Source organism: Neoarius graeffei, chromosome 22 (genome assembly GCF_027579695.1).
Source record: "Neoarius graeffei isolate fNeoGra1 chromosome 22, fNeoGra1.pri, whole genome shotgun sequence".
Taxonomy (NCBI): domain Eukaryota; kingdom Metazoa; phylum Chordata; class Actinopteri; order Siluriformes; family Ariidae; genus Neoarius; species Neoarius graeffei.
The window spans coordinates 22,432,126-22,449,605 of NC_083590.1; positions in this window are offsets into that span (position 1 = coordinate 22,432,126).

Consider the following 17,480-nt stretch of genomic DNA (forward strand, 5'->3'; position numbering starts at 1 on the left):
GATAGGCTCCAGCTTGCCTGCGACCCTGTAGAAGGATAAAGCGGCTAGAGATATGAGATGAGATGAGATGATGGTATGTTTAATGAGGAGGTGAAAAAGCTGGACAGGCTCAAAGACTAAAGCGCCGCTGCACTGCTCTCTAGGTAGAGATGAGGCAAATGTTCCGTTCCTTCCAACCATCAGCAGGTTGTCAAACAGCATTTTGGGAAACATAGGAAACCATTAACTGAAGTGAAAATAGACCAACATATTGATGGTATAATGCGTCTTTGAGTCATTTAAGATCACATTTTATTCACCATAAATATTAATAATCATTTGGGTTGTAGACATTCTGGTCACTCATGCAGAACTTGAACCACTGTTGGCTCTTATCATCGTCTACTTCAGATAAAGCCAGTGTTCCCCTTTCACCCAGTTCCTCACATGGAGATCATATAAAGGCTGGAGTTCACTAGATGGTGTTGAGGTGATTTATATAACACACACACACACACACACACACATTTTTCAGAGAGTAGACTCATATGGTATGTGCAGGGTCAGAGCTCAGATGATAATCTTCCAAAGTGTTACAGAAAGACCAGATCAGCTTTTATCCTGAGTCAGACTACAGAGTGCAGAGGTCGGGTTCAAACACAGCTGTTTGGAATCATGTCACGTCTGGACACTTAGCAAAGCCAAATATGGTAAGGTATAAGGTAATGGTCTGGAAACACTGAGTTCAGACAACACAGTGCTAGATTCTGATTGGTTGATTAATTTTCTATAACATCATCTCTGACTGTAATTCAAGGACGCTCCACATAATCAAAAAAAAAAACCCATGATATTTAATTACAACCCCAATTCCAAAACAGTTGGGACGCTGTATAAACTGTAAGTAAAAGCAGAATGCAATCATTTGCAAATCTTGGAAACCCTATGTTTCATTGAAAATAGTACAAAGACAACATATCAGATGTTGAAACTGAGAAATTGTATTGTTTTTTGAAAAATATACGCTCATTTTGAATTTGATGTCAGCAACACGTTTCAAAAAAGTTGGGACAGGGGCATGTTTACCACTGTGGTGCATCACGTCTACATTTAGCAACACTCTGTAAACGTTTGAGAACTGAGGAGACCAATTGCTGTAGTTTTCAAAGAGAAATCTTGTCCCATTCTTGCCTGATCTACAATTTCTGTTGCTCAACAGTTCGGGGTCTCCTTTGTCGTATTTTGCGCTTCATAACGCAGCAAACGTTTTAAATGGGAGACAGGTCTGGACTGCAGGCAGGCCAGTTTAGCACCCAGACTCTTTTACTATGGATCCATGCAGTTTTGATATGTGCAGAAAGCAGTTTGGCATTGTCTTGCTGAAAGAAGGAAGGCCTTCCCTGAAAAAGATTTTGTCTGGATGGCAGCATATTGCTCTGAAACATGTGTATATCATTCAGCATTAATGATGCCTTCCCAGATGTACAAGCTACCCATGCCATGTGCACTAATGTACCTTCATACCATCACAGACACTGGCTTTTGAACTGTGCGCTGATAATAAGCCGGATGCTCCCTCTTCTCTTTAGCCTGGAGGACGTGGTGTCCATGATTTCTAAAAAGAATTTCTAATTTTGATTTGTCAGACCTCGGGACAATTTTCCACTTCGCCTCAGTCCATTGTAAAAGAGCTCGGGCCCAGAGAAGGTGCTGGTGTTTCTGGATATTGTTTATATCTGGTTTTAACTTGCATTTGTGGATACAGTAATGAACTGTTTTCACAGACGATGGTTTTCTGAAGTGTTCCTGAGCCCATACAGTGATTTCTACTACAGACATGTCAAGACGTCAAATTCAACATACGCATATATTTAAAAAAAAAAACGCATAAAATTTCTCAGTTTCAACATTTGATATGTTGTCTTTGTACTATAGTCAATGAAATATAATGTTTCCATGATTTGCAAATGATCACATTCTGTTTTTATTTATGCTTTACACAACATCCCAATTTTTTTGGAATTGGGGTTGTATCACTCATACGGTGACGTTTTCTTAAGATGTTTATTTAACATTTATTGAAAGAGTCTCGGCGGCACAGTGGTATAGCAGTTAGCGCTGTCGCCTCACAGCAAGAAGGTCCGGGTTCAAGCCCCGTGGCCGGTGAGGGCCTTTCTGTGCGGAGTTTGCATGTTCTCCCCGTGTCCGCGTGGGTTTCCTCCGGGTGCTCCGGTTTCCCCCACAGTCCAAAGACATGCAGGTTAGGTTAACTGGTGACTCTAAATTGACCGTAGGTGTGAATGTGAGTGTGAATGGTTGTCTGTGTCTATGTGTCAGCCCTGTGATGACCTGGCGACTTGTCCAGGGTGTACCCCACCTCTCGCCCGTAGTCAGCTGGGATAGGCTCCAGCTTGCCTGCAACCCTGTAGAACAGGATATAGTGGCTAGAGATAATGAGATGAGAACATCACACCAAAATTCCCATGTAGATTTAATGCAAATTTCTTGTTCTGGTGTTTTGCAAAAGCAGGTTGCGCTTGATCATTAGTCGGTTACATTTCCATAACGTACAATATGTAGGCTATTCCTGTTTTCAGCACTTAATATCTCAGTTAATACATCACCAAAGGTTCACACCTCTGACACGTCTTTTCTTTCACACTGAGTAAATAAGCTTTAAATTGTTCAAGGATTAAATAATCCTGTCCAAACAGGGCCAAAACCTGTTAGTCATGTCTATCAGCATGTAGGTCCCATGTCGTTTGTGTCTGTACTGCGTACACTGTCGCCGATCTCTTCTTCATTCTTTATATGACGGGAATTAATGATGACACCCTGGAAGGAAATTCCTTGTACGTTTTATTAGCCAGCAAATATATAATTGTCATTCTGACCATCAATAATGTTCAGGTATGAGCTCTGTCAGTTCACTATAGCCTGGAATCTGTAATGAAGGTGCCCCATCCAGTTTATTTAGTATCTCTCACTGTTCTTCCATATAGAAACTAAAACCAGAGAACACAAACATCAGTGTTGTCTCTTTGTGTTTAATATTTAACCACGAGGTCTTGGGAACTGCTTATGAAAGGATAATGTGCAGTAAGTTACAGAGATTTTGTTCAGATTCCATAATAGAGTTTGTTACTCAGAACACAATGTCAAATGCAGTCAGTGTCGCAGAAAACGATTAATTATTCATATATAATGCATACATATCATTATTCATGCATATCAATCCACTCCTAATGGTGTTTACAGGAAGAATTATGCATTAATTCAAAGAAAAGAATAAGAGCCAAATTGAAAGTCAGAAACAATCCTGCATTACAAATCTACAGTCAAATGTTTGGCACAAATTATTCTCTATGACACATTTGTAAGCGCATTACTATTCATCTATTACTCCTGAGCTGGTGCGTTTTGTTGTAAGCATATAAGTTAAAAATAGACCTGTCCAGTTTTGCAGTTTCTCAGCGCCACCTGCTGACTGAGCAGCACACTGCAGTCAAACCTGCTGTCACTGTCTGCGGAGGTTTGGGTTCAACAGTAGAGCTGCAGCAATACATCAAATAACATGAAATAAAACAATTAACTAAAGAATAATACTACTAGGGCGGCACGGTGGTGTAGTGGTTAGCGCTGTCGCCTCACAGCAAGAAGGTCCGGGTTCGAGCCCCGTGGCCGGCGAGGGCCTTTCTGTGCGGAGTTTGCATGTTCTCCCCGTGTCCGCGTGGGTTTCCTCCGGGTGCTCCGGTTTCCCCCACAGTCCAAAGACATGCAGGTTAGGTTAACTGGTGACTCTAAATTGACCGTAGGTGTGAATGTGAGTGTGAATGGTTGTCTGTGTCTATGTGTCAGCCCTGTGATGACCTGGCGACTTGTCCAGGGTGTACCCCGCCTTTCGCCCGTAGTCAGCTGGGATAGGCTCCAGCTTGCCTGCGACCCTGTAGAACAGGATAAAGCGGCTAGAGATAATGAGATGAGATGAGATGTTGATAATGGTAAAATTTCTCAATTATCAGCTGTCTGGTTATAGTCCTTTGAAAATCTGTGACCTTGAGTTTGACACTTCAAGGTCAAAGATCATGGTGCCAAATGAAAGCCCATATGGCACTTCGTATAAGTTGATAATGGTAAATATCTGTCTACCATCAATTGTTTTCAAGTTACAGCCATCTGAAAATCCGTGACCTTGAGTTTGGCCTTTCATGGTGCCAAATGAAAGGCCATATAGGAGTTCCTATATGCTCATCATAGTAAATATTTGTCTATCGACAACCGTTTTTGAGTTATAATGGAAAATATGTTATTTTGACCAAAAAATTGGCCTTTCCAGTGACCTTCACCTTGACCAGATCACCCCCAAAATTTAATCACGTAATCTATGGACCATTGCACACCTACTCTGAAAATTTGAAGTCAGTCGGTGCAACCGTCTAGATGCTAGATTGTTAACAGACAGGCACACAAACAAACAAACTGCATTGATTGTAATCAGACTTCATGTGAAACCTATAATGATTTTCCTGGTTACACAGTTATACTTTGTGGCTCTATAGGTCACAGTTATAGAAGTGAGTTATTTATAATCACGCTATCTGTTATCACCCAGACGAGGATGGGTTCCCTTTTGAGTCTGGTTCCTCTCGAGGTTTCTTCCTCATGTCGTCTGAGGGAGTTTTTCCTTGCCACCGTCGCCACAGGTTTGCTCACTGGGGATAGATTAGGGATAAAATTAGCTCATGTTTAAAGTCTTTAATTTTCAGTAAAGCTGCTTTGTGGCAACGTCTGTTGTTAAAAACGCTATAGAAATAAACTTGACTTGACTTGACTTGACTTGGATGTGAGGAATCTGCTCATGACCCACTCCATGTGTTTTCATGAATTGTGGATTGCAATTCATCAGGTGAAAACTGCTGTGCTCTACTCTACTCTACTCTACTCTACTCTACTCTACTCTACTCTACTCTACTCTACTCTACTCTACTATATCCCTCATCAAAAACTTCCTGTGCAAGGATTGGCCAAATATGGCTCACGTGATATAAAATAGTTCCACCACTGATAAAGCAATACATCTTATGGCGTAAAAGTTAAAAAAAAAAAAAGGGGATATGGTGTGGGGCGTCACAGTGGTGTAGCAGGTAGCACTGTCGACTCACAACCCAGTAGCTGACGGGGGCCTTTCTGTGCGGAGTTTGCATGTTCTCCTCGTGTCCGCGTGGGTTTCCTCCGGGTGCTCCGGTTTCCCCCACAGTCCAAAGACATGCAGGTTAGGTTAACTGGTGACTCTAAATTGAGCGTAGGTGTGAATGTGAGTGTGAATGGTTGTTTGTCTCTATGTGTCAGCCCTGTGATAACCTGGCGACTTGTCGAGCATGTACCCTGCTTCTCGCCCATAGTCAGCTGGGATCAGCTCCAGCTTGCCTGCGACCCTGCACACAGTAAGTGGCTACAGATAATGGATGGATGGATGGATGGATGGATGGATGGATGGATATGGTATGAGTCCATCATGATATATCCTGGATATACCATGAACTGGCGTCACAATTTCAAGCTATACAGCTGACTCGAGTCATAACTGTGGCTCTGCAAGCATTTCTGTGTGTGTAGATCTACATATCATGATCATGCCTAGCAAAGTAGGCAATAACATGGTACATTGCACATGTGCAGGTCGAAGGTCGCTCCGGTGTAAACGACAAACATGGCTGCCCCCAGTGAGTTTATGCCAAGATTCAATCTTAACACTTTTAGTTTGGAATTTTTTGATGAGGGCTGTGCCCCTCACAGATTAGTACTATACCAGTCACCTCAGAGAATCCATAATTTCAACCAGAGCCTCTCAGTGCATGGGACATTTGATTGCTATACTATAATACACTATATTATACTAAGCTATAGCACACTATACTATCCAGGGTACGAAATTACACTACATTACACTATGCTACACTAAACTAAACGACACTCCACTATACTATACTATACTATACTATACTATACTATACTATACTATACTATGCTGTGCTCTGTTATGCTATACTATATCACACTGTATTGCACAACACTATATGACACTTCACTAAGCTACACTGTACTATTCTCCATTGAACTACACTTCACTCTACTCTACTCTACTCTACTCTCATCTCATCTCATCTCATCTCATCATCTCTAGCCGCTTTATCCTGTTCTACAGGGTCGCAGGCAAGCTGGAGCCTATCCCAGCTGACTACGGGCGAAAGGCGGGGTACACCCTGGACAAGTCGCCAGGTCATCACAGGGCTGACACATAGACACAGACAACCATTCACACTCACATTCACACCTACGGTCAATTTAGAGTCACCAGTTAACCTAACCTGCATGTCTTTGGACTGTGGGGGAAACCGGAGCACCTGGAGGAAACCCACGTGGACACGGGGAGAACATGCAAACTCCACACAGAAAGGCCCTCGCTGGCCACGGGGCTCGAACCCAGAACTTTCTTGCTGTGAGGCGACAGCGCTAACCACTACACCACCGTGCCGCCCCCTACTCTACTCTACTCTACTCTACTCTCCTATATATAAAATTTATGTGAATGTGAATGGTTGTTTGTCTCTGTGTCAGCCCTGTGATGACCTGGCGACTTGTCCAGGGTGTACCCCGCCTCTCGCCCATAGTCAGCTGGGATAGGCTCCAGCTTGCCTGCGACCCTGTAGAACAGGATAAGCGGCTATGGATGGATGGATGTTTACTGCTATGACATGTTGAGTACAACAGGGGGCACCATTAATCAAGTAATTCTGGGTTTCAGTGTGTTTCCCCGTTTAGATATGAGACAATGTTTAACTACATGAACCATGACATGCCCATGTAACTGTGGAACATAATACACTGTCTATTCACAGGAAGTAGCTGAGCTGAGCAGATTGTAATGATTAACACATGGGATCATACCTTATCTTTAATTACATGAAATGTGTGTCTCTATAAGAATCACTAATAATGTTATCTTTACTGGAGTGTTTTTAGAGAACTTTTAGTGGACTTGGGGCGACAGCGCCTTCTCCGTTGTTGCCCCTTCCCTCTGGAACTCCCTCCCCATACACATTCGTGACTGCACCGACTTGGGGTGGGTTTCCCAAAAGCATCGTAGCACAAAGATTATTGTTAAATGGTAGAGCGAGCATCACAATGAACACTCTCTCTCTCTTTCTCTCTCCTAGTTAAGATGTTCTTAGTGTTAAGAGGCTTTTAGGAAACCCAGCATAGTTCAGTTTCAAATCATCTTTAAAAACTCACCTCTTCAGAACTGCATATGATCTAGAATTCAATTTGGACTTATGTTTTATATGTTTTTCTGTATTGTTTATTTTATTGTTTTAACTTGCTTTAAGCTTGTTCTTACTTTGTCAAGCGTCTTTGAGTATTTAGAAAAGTGCTCTATAAATAAATGTATTATTATTATTATTATCTCATTTCATTATCTCTAGCCGCTTTATCCTTCTACAGGGTCGCAGGCAAGCTGGAGCCTATCCCAGCTGACTACGGGCGAGAGGCGGGGTAAACCCTGGACAAGTCGCCAGGTCATCACAGGGCTGACACATAGACACAGACAACCATTCACACTCACATTCACACCTACGGTCAATTTAGAGTCTGTTAGGACTTGGACTGTTTTGGCCTCTAGAGGCCGCTGTTATTTCCTTTTCGTGTCTTGTTTATTTTGGCCTCTAGAGGCCGCCACTGTTCCTGTGTTTTGTGTTTTTGTTAATTGCCTGTTAGTCCTAATTATCTTCACCTGTGTCCTTAATTAGTTTGTGTATTTATACCCCTGAGTTCAGTCTTCTTGTCACGGAGTCTTTGTGCTGTTATGTTTATCTCCAGTTTCCTTTGTACTGTGTTTTGTGGATCTTCTGAGCTTTTGCATTTTTGCCTTTTTCTTTTTGAATTATACTCTTTGTTTTTATTTTTTTTGTTTTGCCCTGGATTGTATATAGTGTACATAGTATAAATAAACCTTTTGTTACTTTTTCTACTTCCGCCTCACGCCTCTGCATTTGAGTCATTCCCCTGGTGGCCTAGTGGGGGTTTGCTGGATCATCACACCAACGAACCAGGTTCGAATCCCAGCAAAACCCTAACAGAAAGACTCCGTCATGACCGACTCAGCAGAGGCTGCTTCAACTGTCTACCCGGCCAACCTTCAGGGAATTATGGCAGCTTTGACACGCTTCGGAGCGACCATGGACGCTCATGGACGTACGCTCACCAGCCAACGTGAGGCCCTTGCTCGCCACGAGGAACTGCTTCAGCAAATTGGGAAAACCCTGGCACAGCTGACATCTCTGCCTGTATCTCCTGCTCCTGATCCAATTCCTGCTCCTGATCCAGCTCCCACTCCTGCTCCAGTGCCTCCTGCCATGCTGCCTTCTTCACCTCACGAACCCAGCCTTCCTGCACCACAGAGGTATGACGGCAAGCACAGTGAGTGCCGAGAGTTCCTTACCCAGTGTCAACTCACCTTTGAGCTTCAGCCTACCACCTACACTACGGATCGCCGCAAGATTGCCTTTGTGATCACCTTATTAGCTGGTAAGGCGCGAGCCTGGGCTACTGCTATCTGGCAAAGACAGGGACCTGAGTGCTTTGATTTCCAGCTGTTTTCTGAAGAGATGCTTCGGGTCTTCGATCAGGCAGACATCAGTACCGACGCAGCCCGAAAGCTCATGTCCATCCGGCAAGGAGGAAGCGTCGCAGATTACGCCATCTCATTCCGAACACTCGCAGCAGTAAGTGGATGGAACGAGACTGCCCTGGTGTCAGCCTTCCACCATGGTCTGTCTGACCCCATCAAGGACGGTCTGGCCTCTATTGGATGCCCAAGTGACCTCGAAACCCTCATCTCACATGCTATTCGTCTGGACAACAGGATGAGAGAACGCCACCAAGCCTTGAGCCCCCCCAGCCTCCCTACCTCTACCTGGAGACCATCTACCTCCTTCAGTGACTGTCCAGAACCCATGCAAGTGGGTCGTACTCGCCTCTCCGCATCTGAGAGGGAGCGCAGAAGGAGGGACAAGTGCTGCATCTACTGTGGCAAGCCTGGTCACTTCCGAGCATCATGTCCCGAACTCTTGGGAAAAGGACCGCCCCGTCCAGCCGAGGGAGGGTTGTGACGGGGCCTACCCTCTCTCCCGGACTCCCTGGTCAAGGAATCTACATCCCGGTCTCCATCTCCTGGGGTGAGTCTGTCCACTCTTGTCAAGCTTTGATAGACTCAGGGGCGGCTGGGAACTTTATGGATATTCACTTCGCCCAAAGCATCAATATACCTACTGCACCTCTTGAAGTCCCTCTGTCTGTGTCTGCCCTCGATGGCCAAGCGTTAGGTGATGGAAGAGTCACCCAAGTTACTTCTCCAGTCTTCCTCCAGTCTCAAGGTCACAAGGAAGAAATATCCCTGCACCTGATTCCTTCACCTGAGTTCCCAGTTATTCTAGGCCTTCCTTGGCTTATTCGCCACAACCCTCGCATAGACTGGGTAACAAGCCAGGTTGTGGAATGGGGCCCTGCATGCCATGCCTCTTGTCTGCTCTCTAGCTCTCCTGTGTCTCCTGTCGAGCCCCCTGATCTCACCGAGTTATCTCAAGTTCCCACAGAGTACTGGGATCTCAAGGAAGTATTCAGCAAGAGCATGGCCGCCGTTCTTCCTCCGCACCGGGCCTACGACTGTGCCATCGACTTGCTCCCTGGGACTACCCCTCCTCGTGGCAGACTGTTTTCCCTCTCTCAGCCAGAACGCAAGGCTATGGAGGAATACCTCAAAGACGCCCTGGTCTCTGGGTTCATTCGACCCTCCACCTCACCTGCTGGTGCCGGCTTCTTCTTTGTCGGCAAGAAGGATGGGGGGCTTCGACCATGTATTGACTACAGGGGCCTGAACAAGATCACTGTGCGCAACCGATATCCCCTTCCGCTGATGTCCACTGCTTTCGACCTGCTCCAAGGCACCACCGTCTTCACCAAGTTGGACCTACGGAACGCATACCACCTCATCCGTATCCGACAGGGAGACGAGTGGAAGACTGCCTTTAACACCCCGTCTGGGCACTACGAATACCAGGTGATGCCCTTCGGACTCACCAACGCACCAGCTGTTTTTCAGGCCCTAATCAACGACGTCTTAAGGGACATGATTAACCTGTACGTCTTTGTCTACCTCGATGACATCCTTATCTTTTCCAAGACCATGCAGGAGCACCGCCACCATGTCCGCCAGGTTCTCCAGAGGCTGCTACAGAACAATCTGTTCGCCAAGGCCCAGAAATGCGAATTTCATGTTCCCGAGGTCTCCTTTCTGGGATTTATTGTACGGACAGGCCAACTCCAAATGGACCCTGCCAAGACCCTGGCCGTCCGGGACTGGCCTACTCCCAAGTCCGTTAAGGAGGTTCAGCGGTTCTTAGGATTCGCTAACTTCTACCGCAAGTTCATCAGGAACTTCAGTTCTGTGGCAGCACCCATGTCAGACCTCACCAAAGGGACAGGTGGATCTTATGGCTGGTCTCCTCAGGCAGAAAAGGCGTTCAAAGACCTCAAGGCCCGCTTCTGCACGGCACCCATTCTGGTCCTCCCGGACACCTCCCAACCATTCATCGTGGAGGTAGACGCCTCGGACAGTGGTGTCGGCGCGGTACTCTCTCAACGTTCGGAAGGAAAGCTGCACCCCTGCGCTTACTTCTCCCACCGCCTGAGTCCTGCGGAGTCCCGGTACGATGTGGGGGATCGAGAACTGTTAGCGGTCAAACTGGCCCTTGAGGAGTGGAGGCACTGGCTGGAGGGAGCGCAACATCCATTCCTGGTTTGGACTGACCACAAGAACCTGGAGTACCTCCAGCAAGCCAAGAGACTGAACCCTCGACAGGCTAGGTGGGCCCTGTTTTTCAGTCGGTTTGACTTCACCCTCTCGTACCGTCCCGGCTCCAAGAACACCAAACCTGACGCACTGTCCAGGCTGTTCTCTGCCACTAACAGGGAGAATGAAGTCGGGCTTATTATCCCGGTGTCCCGGATTGTGGCCCCTGTCCGCTGGGGTATTGAGGAGGCTGTTCGACGAGCCCAACGCCAGGACCCCGGTCCTGGGACGGGGCCACCGGGCCTCTTGTACGTCCCACATCAAGCCCGGGCCAAGGTTCTCCAGTGGGGTCACTCTTCCCCTCTCACCGCCCACCCGGGAGCTCGAAGGACCCTGGACTTCCTGAAAAGACGCTTCTGGTGGCCTAACATGGAGCAGGAAGTCAGGTCATTTGTCCTGTCCTGTGAGGTTTGCACCAGAACCAAGAACCCACGACAGCGTCCCCAGGGTCTCCTGCATCCTCTGACCATTCCCCGGCGTCCCTGGTCCCACGTGGCAGTCGACTTCATCACGGGTCTCCCTGAGTCACAAGGTAACATGGTCATTTTGGTCATTGTTGACAGATTCTCCAAGGCCTGCCGCTTCATACCTCTGTGCAAACTCCTCTCTGCTCTTGAAACAGCGAAACTTATATTTAATCATGTCTTCCGAGTCTTTGGTCTTCCACAGGACATCGTCTCAGACCGAGGGCCCCAGTTCTCCTCCCGAGTGTGGCACGGGTTCTGCAAGGTCATCGGAGCCACTGCCAGCCTCTCCTCTGGGTTTCACCCACAGTCCAATGGTCAGACGGAGAGGCTCAACCAGGACCTGGAAACCACCCTGCGAGGCCTGGCTATGGATAACCCGACATCATGGAGCACCTGGCTGCCATGGGCAGAGTACGCCCACAACACCCTGCAGTCATCGGCCACCAAGCTGTCGCCATTCCAGTGCCAATTCGGGTTCCAGCCACCTCTGTTCCCGGACCAGGAGGAGGACGTGGGGGTGCCCTCGGTCAACCAATATGTGAGACGGTGTCGCAAGACCTGGAGCAAGGTCAGGAAGACCCTCATACAGACCTCCAGAACCAACCAGACTCAGGCCAACCGCCACAGAAGACCTGCACACACTTTCCGCCCTGGGCAGCGGGTTTGGCTGTCCACTAAGGACCTTCTGCTGTGGGTGGAGAACCGCAAGCTTGCTCCTCGCTACATTGGCCCCTTCAAGGTGGTGCGCAGGGTGAACCCTGTCTCCTACCGGCTCCAGTTGCCCCGGACTCTGAGGATCAACCCCACTTTCCATGTTTCCCTGTTGCGGCCTGTACTGACGTCTACGTATGCCCCTGCCCCTAGGAACCCCCCACCCCCCCGCATCTTCCAGGGGCAGACTGTGTTCACTGTGCATCACCTGCTTGACTCCCGCCGGGTCCGCGGCGGGTTGCAATATCTGGTGGACTGGGAGGGCTATGGTCCTGAGGAGCGCTGCTGGGTTCCTGCTCGGGATGTCCTAGATAAAGAACTGTGTCGGGACTTCCATTCGGCCCATCCGGATCGCCCTGGGAACGTCAGGAGACGCTCCTAGAGGGGGGGGTCCTGTTAGGACTTGGACTGTTTTGGCCTCTAGAGGCCGCTGTTATTTCCTTTTCGTGTCTTGTTTATTTTGGCCTCTAGAGGCCGCCACTGTTCCTGTGTTTTGTGTTTTTGTTAATTGCCTGTTAGTCCTAATTATCTTCACCTGTGTCCTTAATTAGTTTGTGTATTTATACCCCTGAGTTCAGTCCTCTTGTCACGGAGTCTTTGTGCTGTTATGTTTATCTCCAGTTTCCTTTGTACTGTGTTTTGTGGATCTTCTGAGCTTTTGCATTTTTGCCTTTTTCTTTTTGAATTATACTCTTTGTTTTTGTTTTTTTTGTTTTGCCCTGGATTGTATATAGTGTACATAGTATAAATAAACCTTTTGTTACTTTTTCTACTTCCGCCTCACGCCTCTGCATTTGAGTCATTCCCCTGGTGGCCTAGTGGGGGTTTGCTGGATCATCACACCAACGAACCAGGTTCGAATCCCAGCAAAACCCTAACAGAGTCACCAGTTAACCTAACCTGCATGTCTTTGGACTGTGGGGGAAACCGGAGCACCCGGAGGAAACCCACGCGGACACGGGGAGAACATGCAAACTCCGCACAGAAAGGCCCTCGCCGGCCCCGGGGCTCGAACCCGGACCTTCTTGCTGTGAGGCGACAGTGCTAACCACTACACCACCGTGCCACCCTATTATTATTATTATTATTATTATTAAATAACTTCAATAAAACCCTTTTGAAGCCGTGCTACAAGCTCCTATGCCAGTGTGACGATCCTGTGACGTGCATCTGAGTGTAGTTGAGTTTAATTATGACTGTAGACCTACACAGGTTAGTGTTTGGGTTGTTGCCCTGTTGGTAGGTGAACCTCCACCCCAGGCTCTTCTACATCTTAAACAGGTTTTCTTCTAGGCTTGCCCTGCTCCATCTATTTTGACCTGTTGATGAAAAGCATCTCCAATTGATGCTACCGCCATCATGTTTCACTGTTTTTAGCACTGGTGATCAGGATTGGTTTTTCACCAAATCTAGCACTCCATTTTGTTTTCATCCGACCACAGTACCTTTTTTTTTTTTTTTTTTGCTTGCTGCATCTCCAAATAGGATTTCATAATTTTTTTCTAATAATGGCCTTACACCACTCTTCCATAAAACTCAGCTTTGTAACGAGTCCTTGCTACAGTTGTCCTATGAACAGCTTGTGCAGATCTCTCCTGCTTCTGCACACATTACAATGCAGTGATGGTGGAGATGTAAGTTCAAGGGGTCAAGGGTCAGAAGTGAAACTGGTACAGCTCTTGCCACTGAGGCGCATCATCGGCCTTGGCGCTGTTCTCCTCCTTCGTACAAAATGAAGAAAAGATATATGTGTTATGAGATCTCTCCCCCTCCCGATCTCCCTTCCCCTTCCCTTCCTGCATGTGTCTTACATCACGCTGGAGACTGATACGCTTAATTTCTCATAATCTTGAGAAATAACTTCAGAGTGCGACTGAGTTCAAAGCTAACTGTTCTATTCATTATAAATTGCTGTGGCTTCTCTTAGAAGATGTCTATTGGAAAGCTGTTTGGTTTTGACAGTCATGCCTTGGGGGAACAAGCTGTTAGGACGTTGCTGAAGTTATTGCTGATATTTTCAGACATTTGCTTCACCATTAGAGATGCAGAAGCCCAGAAAGTTGATCAATCCTGGTGGAAAGGTGCATTAATGCAGCACTCTAATGCCTACGCTGTCTTTACCCGTCTCCTGATGAAGACCTTACTGTGTGTGTGTGTGTGTGTGGGGGGGGGGGGGGGGGGGTCTGTTCAATCTCAGTTGCACGTCATGGCTCAGAGCCTGACTCTGAAACACATCTGATTCAATAAAGATGAATCTGCAGGGGCTCCATGAGCATAAAGTGTCCCTGTGCTGCCGTGAATTGTCCCTAAGTGGACATTTAAACCAGCCGTAACGGTGTTTCGAAGCCCTGCTCAGCCCAATTACCGCCCAGCGTCTGTGCAGATGGACCCCATTTTGAGGTGTGTGTTAAATGAATGTATGTGCTTTGGCCGTGAGAGTGAGGGAACAATGTTTCATTAAATTACATAATCCCATGATATAAACTCCATACAGGCAGGGAATACTGGGATACTGTAAGGGTTTGCACTGGCATACAGTCTAATAAGCAGAGAATAAATGAAAAACTTTAATGAAAATAGCAAAGCTTTAACTCTTTTTCTGCTGTAGAATTACCACAGGGCGGCACGGTGGTGTAGTGGTTAGCGCTGTCGCCTCACAGCAAGAAGGTCCGGGTTCGAGCCCCGTGGCCAGCGAGGGCCTTTCTGTGCGGAGTTTGCATGTTCTCCCCGTGTCCGCGTGGGTTTCCTCCAGGTGCTCCGGTTTCCCCCACAGTCCAAAGACATGCAGGTTAGGTTAACTGGTGACTCTAAATTGAGCGTAGGTGTGAATGTGAGTGTGAATGGTTGTCTGTGTCTATGTGTCAGCCCTGTGATGACCTGGCGACTTGTCCAGGGTGTACCCCGCCTTTCGCCCGTAGTCAGCTGGGATAGGCTCCAGCTTGCCTGCGACCCTGTGGAACAGGATAAAGCGGCCAGAGATAATGAATGAGATGAGATGAGAATTACCACATTATCATTAGCAGCTCATCCGGCCGACAGCTGATGAGTTTATGCCGTCATGTGTTGTCCGTCATCTGGCGTCGTCCACATTTCATGAAAATCGCTTCTTCTCTCTCAATTCTTCATCGATTTTTATTCTTTTTGGCAGGAAGGTCGGTCTGCCTGGGGTGCATATACTATAGCTTCTCCCCAAATGTGCATAATTGCATTTAATAATGAAGATATGGAGTAATTAATCAATCCCTGATGAGCAGTTTCCACCCAAATCTCTTCTTCTCCCTGAATTCTTCACCGATTTTGATTCTTTCTGACATGAAGGTAGGGGGACCTAGGGTGCATAGAACTTCTACCCAGATTTGCTTCATTACAATTATTAATAAAGTTATGGACTAGTTAAGCCTTAATGAGCAGTTCAACAACAAAAAATTGCTTCTTCTCGGTCAATTTCTCATCATTTTGGATTCTTTCTGGTGAATAGGTCGGTATTCCTAGGGTGGATATCGCTTCTAGATATAGCCTGTATATAGTGTATATAGCTTGCAACATTTATTTAGCACTTTAGATCGTTCCTTCTGGACGAGACAGAGCCGGAGTGAGCTACGCCGTCATAGATGGTCTCGTTGTTATTATTATTACCTCACCCAGGACGGAGTCCACCAGGGGGCGAAGTATTGTTTTAGGTGGGGTTTGTTTGTTTGTTTGTTTGTTAATGATGTTACAGGAAAAAGACTGGACCAATCTTCATGAAACTTTCAGGATAGACGAGCATTGGTCTCAAATAGAAACACCAACATTTTGGGGGTCATCTGGTCAAGGTTTTTGTGGCTACTGCTTTATATAGAGGCGGTAGCCCTATGTCATCGTGGTGTAAGATTGTAAGAGTGTAACAATCGTGCAGTGTGGTGTGCTCTGATTGGCTGAGAGCAGTGTGCTGTGTTCTGATTGGCTGAGAGTAGTACGGTGTGTTCTGATTGGCTGAGAGCAGTGTGCTGTGTTCTGATTGGCTGAGAGTAGTACGGTGTGTTCTGATTGGCTGAGAGTATTACGGTGTGTTCTGATTGACTGAGAGCTGTACGGTGTGCTCTGATTGGCTGAGAGCAGTATGGTGTGTTCTGATAGGATGAGAGCAGTGCAGTGTGCTGTGATTGGCTGAGAGCAGTATGGTGTGTTCTGATAGGATGAGAGCACTGCGGTGTGCTCTGATTGGCTGAAAGCAGTATGGTGTGTTCTGATTGGCTGAGAGCAGTACAGTGTGTTCTGATTGGCTGAGAGTAGTACAGTGTGTTCTGACTGACCAAGAGCAATACGGTGTATTCTGATTGGTTGAGAGCAGTATGTTTGGCTGAGAGCAGTACGATGTGTTCTGATTGGTTGAGAGCAGTATGGTGTGTTCTGATTGGCTGAGAGAAGCAGATAATCAGAATCAGAACCATATTTATTGGCCAAGTATGTTCACGCACAAGGTCAAAATCAAGGTCAAGGTCACCAAAAAGGTCAAAATGATTTTTTTACGATATCTTCCTTCATATTCATCATAAGTGCTACCGGGAGAGGTTTGTTTTGTATTATTATTATTATTATGACGATGATGCATGCGATTCAACTACTACAGTACCACTAAATGTGTTTCAAGTGAGCGTGGTCTATCTAATGTGACTAAGTAAGCCCACTATGTTTCAAAACAACGTCGTTCCCAAATCAAGGAACCGTTGTTTAGCATCTACGAATAGTTTATCAGAGTTACTTTCGTTTTTGAGTTTTCTTACTTTCCAGAAAAATCTGAAAACTTCTCTGCTGTCATAAATCTAAGGATTATATATTCCATGTTGTAAATATGGTTTTATTTTGGAGCTCAGTAAGCCAGTGTTTTTCTCAGGCTATGAGAGCAAACAGCTGAAGAACAGACAGAAGGACAAAAAGTGAATAGCACTCCTTCTATTCGTATCATGTTAATGAGAGTGAGAACATCTTTGTCCCATGTGAAGTTTTTTTCACCACATTGGACTTGTTTTGGAACAAAGTTGCAAGTGTGAAAAGCATGTCAAATTTGTGTAAAGACAGGCTATGGCAAATAAAGGTAGTATACAAGGTACAGAGCCATTTGTGTTTTAAGATTATAAAGATTAGAAGAAGAAGAAGAAGAAGAAGAAGAGGAAGAGGAAGAAGAAGAAGAAGCCTTTATTTGTCACATGCATGCTCAAGTACAGTGACAGTCCTCCTCTGCATTTAACCCATCTGAAGCAGTGAACATACGCATGCACACACAAGTGAGCAATGAGCACACACACACATACCCAGAGCAGTGGGCAGCTATTAGGGCAGGAAAAGGGAATTAAAGCTAGACTGCCTTTCAGATTTTTCAAGTGTAGGTCATAAAAAGAATTTTCCCGACACTCAGTTATTTTTGTTTAATG